The 12,967-nt window shown below is 49.2% G+C and overlaps 1 protein-coding gene across 3 annotated transcripts in view; it reads left to right on the top strand.

Moving 5' to 3' along the window:
* The window catches only part of ZC3H13 (zinc finger CCCH-type containing 13), a 401,604-nt gene that overhangs the window by 22,655 nt on the left and 365,982 nt on the right, over positions 1-12,967 (top strand). The gene's annotated exons all lie outside the window — the stretch shown is intronic.

Genomic DNA, 12,967 nt, shown 5'->3' with positions numbered 1-12,967 from the left:
GTTCCCGCGATTTTTACTCATCCCGCCCCTTTGCAATCGTCATGCGGCGGTGGGCGGTGGTTTATTTATTTATTTTTTTAAAGCTTTGTTTTCGCCACACTTCCAAAAGGGCGTTTTCAGGGGTGGGTTGCGCGATGTCCCGCTATACGTTCCCGCCCCCCCTCCCGCTGTCCGTCTGCCCCCCCTCCCGCTGTCCGTGTGCCCGTTCCCGCCCCCCCTCCCGCTGTCCGTACTGCCCCCCCTCCCGCTGTCCGTGTGCGTGAAAGCAAAGAGTTTTCCATCTCCCTGGCTCTCTCTCCGGTCCGGACTGACGCCAGCGGGAACCCGCTAGAGCTTGGAGCAGCAAAATGCACGTCCCGCAGAATGTGGGAGTCCCGCTGCAGTTAATTACTTTGGCAGAGAGGAGAGGACCGCTTGCACTGAATGATGTCATCGAGGCTAAGGGCAGGAATTCCCTACAAGCCGCCAGCTGGGTGAACTCTGCAGCGCTCTGCTCCCCCTTCACCTAGACACACAGCACACTCTCTCTCCAGAGGAACGGGCTGTCTCGGATATACTACTACTTTCTCTAAACTGAGCCTCGTTTTGCCTGGAACAGAGATGCGTCACTCATTCCCCGAGCAGATTCGTGGGCGTTCCCGCGATTTTTACTCATCCCGCCCCTTTGCAATCGTCATGCGGCGGTGGTTTATTTATTTATTTTTTTAAAGCTTTGTTTTCGCCACACTTCCAAAAGGGCGTTTTCAGGGGTGGGTTGCGCGATGTCCCGCTATACGTTCCCGCCCCCCCTCCCGCTGTCCGTCTGCCCCCCCTCCCGCTGTCCGTGTGCCCGTTCCCGCACCCCCTCCCGCTGTCCGTACTGCCCCCCCTCCCGCTGTCCGTGTGCGTGAAAGCAAAGAGTTTTCCATCTCCCTGGCTCTCTCTCCGGTCCGGACTGACGCCAGCGGGAACCCGCTAGAGCTTGGAGCAGCAAAATGCACGTCCCGCAGAATGTGGGAGTCCCGCTGCAGTTAATTACTTTGGCAGAGAGGAGAGGACCGCTTGCACTGAATGATGTCATCGAGGCTAAGGGCAGGAATTCCCTACAAGCCGCCAGCTGGGTGAACTCTGCAGCGCTCTGCTCCCCCTTCACCTAGACACACAGCACACTCTCTCTCTCCAGAGGAACGGGCTGTCTCGGATATACTACTACTTTCTCTAAACTGAGCCTCGTTTTGCCTAAAGCTGTTTATTGACCAATGACTTGGGAGCTCCGTTGTCTCGGTAAGCTATTTTCTCCTTTTCGCTCCTAATGTTTTTTTTCGGTTTCCTTTGTAGGTTTGGCCGTGTCGTAGAAGTGTCTGTTGGAAGGTAGCAAGAATTATAGGATTTCGGCGAGTTCCCTGGCATTCTCTGTTCAAATGGGTCGCCAGGCGTTTTTGCTGCACCAGTTTGTCTACTCTGTCCAGCAGCCGAGGTCCTTTGAAAGTCTTCCTTGAGGTTTAGGCGAAAATTCAGGCGGACTCCTAAACTCCAGACAATTATATGTAAATCATAAGGTGCCTTGCTTGCATGAATGCCTCTACTCCATTGTGTAGTAAACCCTGACCCTATATCGCCTCCTTGTGGCTGAGCCTGAGTGCGAGAGTAGAAGTGCTGCCCGAGATAAAATCACGTGTTTTTCGCTCGGTGCTCACTTGGTGCAAGTGTCACAGTTGTGTGTTGTTGGTTGGCTATTGGTAAAATGGTGCCGCCCCCGAGTTTCATTTACTATTTCGCAGTCATGCCAATAGACATATCAAGTACCTTTTTCATCGAGGCCTAGAAGCTGTTGACAGCTAGTATAGGAAAAAAAGATATAAGGTGCTGCTCAAGAAGTTTCAGCTTACTCCAGATGAGGGAGGCCTGGAGCGCCCAATTTTGAACATTAAATTCCGACTCCACAATGCAAGGGAGAGGGTGATGAACTGCAGACCCCCTCAACCCTAGCTTAAACTACTTGCAAACAGACCTGCGGGAGGTATCACAGACGCATCAATTTGCATGCTGCGTTGTAGTTGCTAGTCCACAGAATTGCAATATACATTGAGAGGATTGCTTAAGCACTGGGCTTGCTGCTGTGGTACATACGAGACTGCGTGAAATTGAGGAAAGCACTAGATAGATAACAATGGAAAGGCACTAGGTCGACTACAACCGGGGTCCTTTGCCATGGCTCCAGACAGCATAATTTTACGTCATTAAAGCAGATACTCCTTATTCCTAACACACAGTGCAAGCTTCTGCATCGGACCTACCCGACACCCAAAAGACCGAGTAGAATGTATCAAGGGGATCTAGACATGTACCTGTAATATTCCTCTAATGGGGCAGATCTAATGCACATGTTTTGGCAACGCAATATCTTGAATTTTGGCGAGGGGTCATTCAGTTCATACAGCAGTTCACTGGTTCTAGAATGGATGCCCTTTCAGTGGAGTGTCTCCTGGAGCTCTGCAAGCATACAAAAACTAGTAAGATCGAGTGTAAATCTGCTGACTTTGCACTGATTTTAGACAGGCCACACCATGGTAATCTTCAAATGCCCCACTGATCACCAAGTTGAAGGCAGGTTATGCGGGTGAGCAGAGGATAAGAGTATTTCTTCCCTGGCTGCGCTTGCTTCCCTGCCCCCTGGCTGTGCTTGCTTCCCTGCCCCCTGGCTGTGCTTGCTTCCCTGCCCCCTGGCTGTGCTTGCTTCCCTTCCCCCTGGCTGTGCTTGCTTCCCTTCCCCCTGGCTGTGCTTGCTTCCCTTCCCCCTGGCTGTGCTTGCCTCCCTTCCCCTTGGCTGTGCTTGCCTCCCTTCCCCCTGGCTGTGCTTGCCTCCCTTCCCCCTGGCTGTGCTTGCCTCCCTTCCCCCTGGCTGTGCTTGCTTCCCTGCCCCCTGGCTGTGCTTGCTTCCCTGCCCCCTGGCTGTGCTTGCTTTCCTGCCCCCTTGCTGTGCTTGCTTCCCTGCCCCCTTGCTGTGCTTGCTTCCCTGCCCCCTGGCTGTGCTTGCTTCCCTGCCCCCTGGCTGTGCTTGCTTCCCTGCCCCCTGGCTGTGCTTGCTTCCCTGCCCCCTGGCTGTGCTTGCTTCCCTGCCCCCTGGCTGTGCTTGCTTCCCTGCCCCCTGGCTGTGCTTGCTTCCCTGCCCCCTGGCTGTGCTTGCTTCCCTGCCCCCTGGCTGTGCTTGCTTCCCTGCCCCCTGGCTGTGCTTGCTTCCCTGGCTGTGCTTGCTTCCCTGCCTGTGCTTGCTTCCCTGCCCCCTCGCTGTACTTGCTTGCCCCCTTGCTGTGCTTGCTTGCCTGCCCCCCCGCTGTGCTTGCTTGCCTGCCCCCCGCTGTGCTTGCTTGCCTGCCCCCCCGCTGTGCTTGCTTGCCTGCCCCCTGGCTGTGCTTGCTTGCCTGCCCCCTGGCTGTGCTTGCTTGCCTGCCCCCTGGCTGTGCTTGCTTGCCTGCCCCCTGGCTGTGCTTGCTTGCCTGCCCCCTGGCTGTGCTTGCTTGCCTGCCCCCTGGCTGTGCTTGCTTCCCTGCCCCCTGGCTGTGCTTGCTTCCCTGCCCCCTGGCTGTGCTTGCTTCCCTGGCTGTGCTTGCTTCCCTGCCCCCTGGCTGTGCTTGCTTGCCTGCCCCCTGGCTGTGCTTGCTTGCCTGCCCCCTGGCTGTGCTTGCTTGCCTGCCCCCTGGCTGTGCTTGCTTGCCTGCCCCCTGGCTGTGCTTGCTTGCCTGCCCCCTGGCTGTGCTTGCTTGCCTGCCCCCTGGCTGTGCTTGCTTGCCTGCCCCCTGGCTGTGCTTGCTTGCCTGCCCCCTGGCTGTGCTTGCTTGCCTGCCCCCTGGCTGTGCTTGCTTGCCTGCCCCCTGGCTGTGCTTGCTTGCCTGCCCCCTGGCTGTGCTTGCTTGCCTGCCCCCTGGCTGTGCTTGCTTCCCTGGCTGTGCTTGCTTCCCTGCCCCCTGGCTGTGCTTGCTTGCCTGCCCCCTGGCTGTGCTTGCTTGCCTGCCCCCTGGCTGTGCTTGCTTCCCTGCCCCCTCGCTGTGCTTGCTCTCCTGGGTGTGGGTGTGTGTGGCTCTGGGTGGGTGTGGCTGGCTGTGTGTGTGTGGCTCTGGGTGTCTGTGGCTCTGGGTGTGTGGTAGTAATTGCTGTCTGCTGAGCTCGTCCAGTAGGGTAAAATAGGTCTCACATTTGCGAGAGATTAAGCTATTGGCAATGTAAATGACAATGCCATTTATTTATCCGTTTTCAAAACCAAGACATAAACAAAAAAATTGTCATTTACAATGCCAATAGCTCTAACTTTTGAAACGGCGAAACCGTTGCATTGTAAATGCTTGTTTTTTCTCTCAGCGGGGTTAACAGTTGAACAGTACAAGAAAGAGAACCATTTTAATACTGAAAAACATTGTCTATAGTCTGGTGATAGGTATAGTTTATTTTACAAAAGTAATTCTTGAGGTCCCCCTTGGAAGTCATGATCTAAGTGGCCTGACTGATGCACATTGTAAGAGCATCACTGTTCTTTACCACATTTCCGGACAAGCACTCTTGTGGGTGTTGGTCTTACTTAATATGGGGTTGTCCAACTTGAGCAGAAGTTGGCTTCTTCACGCTTTGCATATGCCTGAGAACTAAACTTTATGCGATGGATATTCAAAAGTGTTCAGGTGTATTGACTTGTATGTTGTGCATGCAGTTTTATGGGTAGAGCAATATTCCTTCGAAAACCAACCTGTTAATTTAAGAACAGGTGTGATGCATTCAAATCTTTTTTTGTGTACGAGATTAGATGGGCTGCCACATGAAGGACCGATTTGAGTTTCCATATTCTGCACAAGGCCGCTTTGGCTTGGACAGCTGTCTTGACGTTTTGTTTGCAATCAAGCGCTTGTGTTCAGATTGTTGTGCTGTTTGTTTTTTAGTATCAAACAAGAGACAAACAAAGAAAGCACAGTACTATTTAACTCGGCAAGTCTGTTTATTTATGAAGGACAAATAAGATGTTTGTCAGGAAGATGTTAGTATGGTCATCATTATTCTTTAAAGCGCTACTGAGAATAAGTTTGACTATGCAAGTTGCATGAATATCATAGGCTGTCAAAGTTATTTGAAAAGGTCGATTACTGTTGAGCGCACAGATGTGCACTACTATTATCTAGGCTTACATTCTTTTTATTTGGGTTTTTCAAGAATAAGTATCAACAATTCAAAGCAACCATGACCTACATCCACTGGCTAGTAGGGTATGGCGACCAAGGGAAAAGACACAACTAAGGGAGGTGGGGGGGAAAGAGGACTTGCACAGTGAAATCATTGGCGAATATAGGGGACGTGCAGGCGTCAGTTTTCATCTATAAATGTGACCATGCAGTCCTGTCAACAACAGTGATGTGACAATTTGGAATTCGCTAGAGCCCCTCCAGTTAAAACCTTCTCTCCCTGCATGAGGCAGAGCACTCTTAGGTAGGTTCCTTGGAGACAAAGCATATGCAGGGTCCCCATGTCTTATGAAATTGGGACAGTCTCTGGTCAACCACAGCCGTCAGCTCCTCCATACCTGGAAGGCCCCAAAGTTTGTGAAGCCAGTCCAGCTTTGTTGGGACCGTGTCTGTTCCCCATCTAGCTAAGATGGTTTATTTTGCTGCACAAAGCACCAGAGTGATAGCCTTGCCCCTCAGTGCCCTCGGGATAGGCAAGTGCATTAGGGAGTCCCTACAAGGTGTAGCCAGAGAAGCGCAAAATGTCAGTGTTGTTCATTTCATAAATATCCACAAGGACCCCTGACTAGAGTGTTGCAGTTTGGGACATTGTCTAAAGGATGTGTGTTAGTGTCCCAAGGTGACCACACTGCTGCCAACAATTGTTGCCCGATCCCAGTTCCATTTAACTATTATTACAGGTGCATATACTAATAATGCATATTTTAATGGGTTTTTCTTCGCCATTGACACGGCAAGTGGAAGTGCGCATGCAAAGCAGGTTATCTGCCCATTCCTTAGGGGGTAAAGTAGCATCCAGGCTTCATCTCCCATCACCTTTGAACCAAGGATGGGACTGTGGGTGATGGAGTATCAAGGAATACGTAAGTGTCCGACAGAAGTTTCTTATATGTGGGTCGGGTGAGAAGCCACTGTTCGAAGGATGTGAGTGGGCAGCTTGCATCTGGTTTGAAGTGAGGTTGTGTGACCCAGTGTCTGATGGCTAAATATTGCCAGTGTGCACTAGTCGATATGTTAAGTTTTGGCAAAGTTGAAGAGGCCTTCGTGGACAAAGAGGTCATCTGCCCGTTTAGAAGTGACAATCTGCCATTGCAAGAAAGATGTTCCTTGAAAGGTGGGGAGAAAGTCAGGGTTCCCATGTATCGGTGTTTGGGGTGAGATGCGGGGGACAGTTTCTAAGATACCTGCACCTTATCCCAAGTGCCCACAGTTGTCTGGACCACCGCAGAGATGTGCACCCCCATTGGTCTGTGTGGTTTAGAGATCCCAACTGTCGCTTGATCTACAAAGCACCAGTGTTTCTCAGATGTGTGCCGGGACCATGCAACCATATATCTATGTTGTGCTGCCTGATAGTATGTCAAATGGGGAATTCCCAGGCCACAGTCCTCCATGGCATGTTTCTTGGCCATGCTGACCTTTTTGCCATCCCTGAAGTAATGTTCAGTTAACTGATGCAACTTCCCTAGGATGTGTGGTGGGGGCTGGGGGGCTGGAGTGACCGTGTCTTCATCACATATAGTATTTTGGGCAAAAGAGAAATTTTTACTGCTGCCAATGTTCTCATCCAGGAGAGGGAACCTCCCTTCCAAGACTGCAGTTCCACCCTGCCTTTGGAGAGTAGCGATCCATAGTTAAGCCCCACCTTTTTCTCTATGGTGGAGTGGATTTGCAGACCCAGGTAAGGGACCCTTTGTGTAACCCTGGTAAAGGGAAAGAGGCAGCCATAGTGTAGGCAGTCCACCTCCGGTACTGTGAGACCTACTATTTGCGTTTTCTGAAGATGAACTTTAAAGCCTGAAACCTTGCCAAAGCCCTCTAGTTCTGAGACCAAATGCTGAAGAGATCTAAAAGGGTGAGTGAGCGATATCATGATGTCATCTGCATACATGGCCAACATATGTTCTCTACCAACCTTGGCGATGCACATAATTTGTGGACTACTCCATATCCTATTCGCCAGCGGCTCCATATACAGGGCGAAAAGAAGGGGAGACCGGGCTACTCTGTCTGGTGCTGCATGCGATACTAAGAGGTTATGACAACACTCTGACCTCTTCCCTCAGAGCGGCATAACTACTGCACACCCATTTCTGAAACCGTTAGCCAAGTTTGGCCTTGGCCAATACCTTCGACAGGTATGGCCAGTGTAATAGGTTAAATGCTTTTTCAGCATCCACCAATAGCAGTATTGCTGGTATACGTGATCGATGAGACTTGTGTATGAGGTGACAGAGGCTCTTGGTGTTATTGCTGCAGTCCCACTCAGGGATATAAAAGGTCGACCTAACCCCGCATGTATGGGGCCAGGCTGTGGCTAATAAGCTAGCAAATATTTTGGCATCTACATTCAGAAAAAATATTGAACGGTAAGAGACACAGTCTACTGTATTTTGGAATCAAAGTGATCATGACGTCTATCATGGTCTCTGTGAGGGTCCGTGAGATGCTGAAAGAGCTGTATAGGCGGGCCAAGAGGGGTGCCAGTATTGGTGCCAATGTCTTATAGAAGTCTGTAGGCTAGCCATCCAGACCCAGTGTCTTACCCGGCTGCAGCCTGGCTATGGCCGCCAGAACCTCTGCCGGTAGAATATCTCTATCCATATGTGTGGATTCTTTGTCAGAGATACGCTCCACAGGGAGTGGAGCAATGTACCGGTTTGCTTCTTCCAAATCAAGCGTCTCCACTATGTACAATGTAGCATAAAGGCGCTCAAATTCTTGCACAATCTGCAAGTCCTGACAGACCGTATCTCCCTGCTGTGTCTCAGATATCCTTTGCCTAAACTTGGGCATGCAACCTATGGGCTAGAAAACGTCCCTCCTTGTTACGGCCGGAGTAAAACTTTTGTTTAATGCGAATTAAAGCATATTTAGCTATATCTACATCCAAAGTGTTAAGCTCCTTGCGAGTTGGAGTGAGTTGGCGCCTCAGTTGATATGCACCAGAGCGTTTATACCCCTCCTCGAAATCCCTCACGCGACCTACTAACATAAGTCTCTCCGCTTTCCTGTCTTTGTTGTGTTGCACAGATACAGCGATGAGCATGCCCCTTATTACCCCTTTTAAGGTATCTCATAGCAAGGCAAAGGGAATTTCTGGGGTATCGTTAAAGTCGAGGAATTTGTGCATCTCAGTGGTAGTTTCGGTGGTGACTCAGTCATATTGTCAAAGATTGGAATTTAGACGCCAGTTGTAAGACTTTGATGGGTTACATGGAGTGCGTATGTTTTCGATAATGGGAGAGGAGTCCGACTGGGCAGCTATTCCCAATTCCTCTCCATTGACGGCCAAAGTCATCAGTGGCAACGTTAGGAAAAGGTCTATGTGGCCGTACATTTGAGCCGTGGAGTAAAATTTATATGCCCTGTTGGAGATGTGTGTAGCCACACATCTTCAAGTCCCATATCCCTCAACCACTGAAGGCCCACCATAATAAAGGCCCCAGTTTGACCTATTCTTTGAGCTGCTCTATCCATGAGGGTATCTGCTACCAAACTGAAGACTCCGCCTATTGGGATGCAATTGTCTGGGGATGTCCTTACCCTACCCATGCCATCCAAGAGGAAGGGCTCTAGATGGTCACTGGGGGCATACACTGTGGCTATTGTAAATGTGCATAGGAATTTGGAGTGCAGTTATCGCAGCATGATTTGTATAATGCAATCAGGGAAGTGTGTGGCTGGAAGGACTGCCTACCCGGCACGTTTCTGAGACCCAGATGAGAACAACTGGCGTTCAAATCAGCGGGAGCGCCGGCATAACCGATCCTTCTGGAGGACATGGGTCTCCTGGATAAGACCTATATATTCCATTTGACTTCTTTAAGTATAGCGAGACAGGACAGTCGCTTCACTGGGGCATTGAGGCCTTGAACATTAACACTAAGGACTTTAATCTCGGTAGGAAGTAAACCATCATGCCCAGACTAGAAGTAGGAATAATCGGGTTCAAATGTGTGTAATATGGGTCTCCCCACTGCAGCCAGAAGACTGCATCGACTGCAATAGGAGCAGCTAAGAGCGAGTAAACCAGGGGGAGGTATGGGGAAACGAAAAACAACAGTTCCTGCTCCTGGGAACCAACATTTCCAAATGACGAGGGTTTGTGTCACAGGCAATCTGGCATCTCTGCAACAAATCGTGGAAGATCGGGGGAGCCCCGCCGCTTGTGACTTTCACAAGTTTCCTGCTGCAGCAGTATCACCAGGACTTACTGGAGATCAGCGGTCCACTCCACCTTTGAATGTGAGTGTCAGTAGGTAGAAACTGAGTCACTGGTCAAAGGGTCAGTAATTTTCAGGCTCTGACACACTTCTCTGTTGTTGCAGCTGCCGCAGAAGTGCTTCTCGCTTCTCATGACTTTCAGATGCAAAAGACTTTGCCGCCGATGACTTCGCAGCGCGCGACTTACCTATGGAGCGAGAGAAGGACTGGGCCTTAGGGTTGCAAGTCTCGTACTCTGAGACGAGATAAAGACCTAGGACAGAGTGCGCCTCCTCGAGGGTGCAAATTCCATGCGTTCCCTTATTCCAGACAAAAGTAAGTCTGAAAGGGTTCGCCCGTTGGTATCTAATCTCTCCTTCTCGAAAGAAGGCTGGGGCTCTTCGTAGTGTTTTGCATCGCTGAAGGGTGAGTTGATAGAGCTATGGGAAGATACCGATTTTCACGCTTTCACAATTGATGATAGACATGTGCCGGACTGCTGCTATGATGATTTTTTTCTGCTTTATAGGAGTGGAGTCATGTGGTGATCTCTTGAGGCGTGCCCAAGGACTTTGCTGGTCTGCCTGCTCTGTCTTTGTGCTAGAGTTGAACGTCCTTGTCCACCAGTTCTCTTGCCACTTGCCTGAAGAGTCACATTACATACTCTTCCAGTCCCCCAAATCGGCCTGCAATCCAGGCAGTAGTATAGGTTGCCCTTTCTGTCTCGCAATTCCCGTTGGTGCTCATTACTTTATTTACCCTTTGAAGTCTGCTGTAACATCATGTCAGAGGTCCGCAGTTTATCTCAGGGCCCCAAAAAGCTGTTGCGGGTCACTGGTTCCTCAGACGACAGTGCTTAATTTCAGGTGTTGCGTCCAGAGAAGAGAGAGAGGGTGGGTTGCCTGGGGGTCCTCTGATTTCTTTTTTTTAAGCGGTGGTTTGTTCAACATTTCTTTGATGTTGGTGTCCTTTATTTTTTTATGAGCGGTTCGCAGGCATGACTTGGAGTGAGGCTTGCCAGCAATGAAGTATGTAAGTCAATGCTGGTTGTCTGGCGCTGAGAGGTCGTGCCGCCTGATTTGGTTCTGTTTTACGGGTGAAGGTTCTGTGTGGAGGCACTATAGATGTTGCGTTGACCCTCTCTTACCTTGGTGGGCATGGACTGCCCTGCAACTGTGGTAGTGGAGTTCTGTGTTCCACAGCATGGACCGCATCAACCCTAGAGCGCGGGGTATGGGTCTCAGGCCTCACGCCTCCAATTTGTACCAGGCGAGGTGGTGGCCTTTCCCAGGGATCTGTCGTGACAGCCTGATGAACGGTCGGCCATCAAGGCTCCCAGGCTCAAACTGCACTGTAAAAGGCCATCCAGGCCAGTCTGCCAGACAGGGCGTATCCCCTCACTCTCCGCAGGCAGTTGTCGGCAGAAGAGGCTGACTGTGTCACCTCCCAACCCTAGGTACACTGATCTTCTGCACCTGTATGGGGGAGGCATGCAGCAGTGGTTGCAAGAGGGCTTCCTATTGCGCGGTTTCCTCTATCATGCCCAGGCGCCAGTGCACGCATATCTGCGCTCAACTTTTCAATCCCACCGTGCTTTGACACTGAACGTCCCTGTTCTCACTGGCCTTCACCTGCTGGACCCCAGTGACTCTCGAGTGCTCGGGCGGGACCTCCCGCGCTGTCTGAGTTGCTCCGGGTTAAATCATGGAGTGGGTACCATTTTCGGGCTTTAGCAGATGGCACCACGGGCTCGCGCCTCCCTTGTTTTCTTAAGCTTTGTGACGATTCTGTAGTCATTAATTAGTAATGCTGGTGCCTGCGATGATACATATATTTAGAGTGGTGTGATGGTAGTGCTCATTTTTCTCTTCCAGTTTGGAAATGATGACACAGAAGTTTCTATTTGGAAACTTCGAAATGTCTAGTGGTAGAGTTCTAGTGAAGAGTGGATAGAAAGTTAAACGAGAAGAACTTGGAAGCAGCACAAGACTGCTTAGGTGCCCAGGGCAGATTAAGACTATTAAACTTGAGGCTGCAGGTTACAGTGTAGCAAGATTTGTCCCATTCTTCCACTCACTGCTTTAAATACAAGCATCACTACCGTATAAATTATTTTGTTCTTGGCAGAGAACCAGTCACCTTAGTGGCGATATGTATAGGTTGAAGTATACATCAAGGGATTGTACAGAGTTTTTGTGCAAGGTATGGGCTTTGTCTAGTGTGGCGAATGAATACTGCGGTCCACCTACAATTAGAGTATTGCATTAGTCTAGCCTACTGTGCTGCGTTAAAAAAAAATCTATCCTCATAGATGGGCTCAACAGAACTCTAATGTTAGTTGAGGTCAAATTCAGTATGCCAGGAAAACTTGGCAGACTCGTAGAGATTGGTGCTGCCAATGATTGAAAGTACATAATTTCAATTTTAATATTTTAACATGAGTTTGCGTATATCCATCTATCCGCGTCTGGCTCTGAGACAGTTTGCATATTGTGCTTGAAGGACGAGAGTGTAGAAAAAAAGCATTACATATTTGAGTATCTTCAAATTAGAGAGGTGACTGCAATCCAAAACTGGTGTTTATCAAGGTTTCAAAATTCCAGGCAACCAAGAAGGAACCACCTGAGATACTTGCAGGCTAGGCATGTGATTCAGTTATGGATATTCTAGTACGGTGATGTACATTGTCAAATGCAGTGAACGGGTCTAAAAGAATGTAAGGAGAAGAGGTGATTTATGTTGTGCTTTGGTGAAGTGTGGTTTTCGTGCAGTGAAGGAAACAAACTTGATTGAAAAGAGGTGAGAAGGGTATTTGAGAAGAAGTACAGTGTGATATGAATGCAGACAAACAGTTTTATTTTAATACGAATAAAACGTTGCAATTCTTTGGTTTATAATTTGGCAGAGTGGAAGGATCAACAGAAGTAGTTTTCTTATAATGAGTTTTGATGCTCATACCACAGCTTACTTCACGCATTGGGGTATGTGCCAACAATAAGGGAATGGTTGAAGAGGTAGTTAAGTCAAGAAGGTCAAAAGTCCTGATGGTAAGAGATCTTAATTGTTTGGAAAGTGCACGCAGTAGTTTATGGATTTGATAATTGGTATTCTTTCAGGAGATGTTATGATTTCTATATTCTAGATCTTTAACAGAAAACACTCCTCTGATTTGTTTGTTGATTCCATGAAACTCTTGAGTGTGAGGATATCTGGAGTGTACATGCTCTTAATTGTATAGAGGTCCTCATACGTGCTAAACTGGATGCCATGTATGTGGGTCGTTTCAGAAGGAAATTAAACTGATGTTCTGGTTTGTGTCGCATATCTCAGATTTTGTTTCATTTATTTATTTTATTTTTCGTTCATGTGTTTATTCATGAAACCACATGAGACCATAGAGTGCTGATGGAGCAGAAGTGGGGGGGGGGCTAGAGTGCAGTATAGGTCCGTATTTAATTCACAAACACTTGGCAGATGAGTTAGGTCTTCAGAAAATTGTGGAAGCAACTTAAGTTAGTTTCTTGATGGAGGTCCAGTTGAAGAGAGTTCCAGCGATA

Source organism: Lissotriton helveticus, chromosome 8 (assembly GCF_964261635.1).
Source record: "Lissotriton helveticus chromosome 8, aLisHel1.1, whole genome shotgun sequence".
NCBI classification, from domain to species: Eukaryota; Metazoa; Chordata; class Amphibia; order Caudata; family Salamandridae; genus Lissotriton; species Lissotriton helveticus.
The sequence above is the reverse complement of the archived record's forward strand: the minus strand, read 5'-3'. Positions and strand labels throughout refer to the sequence as shown.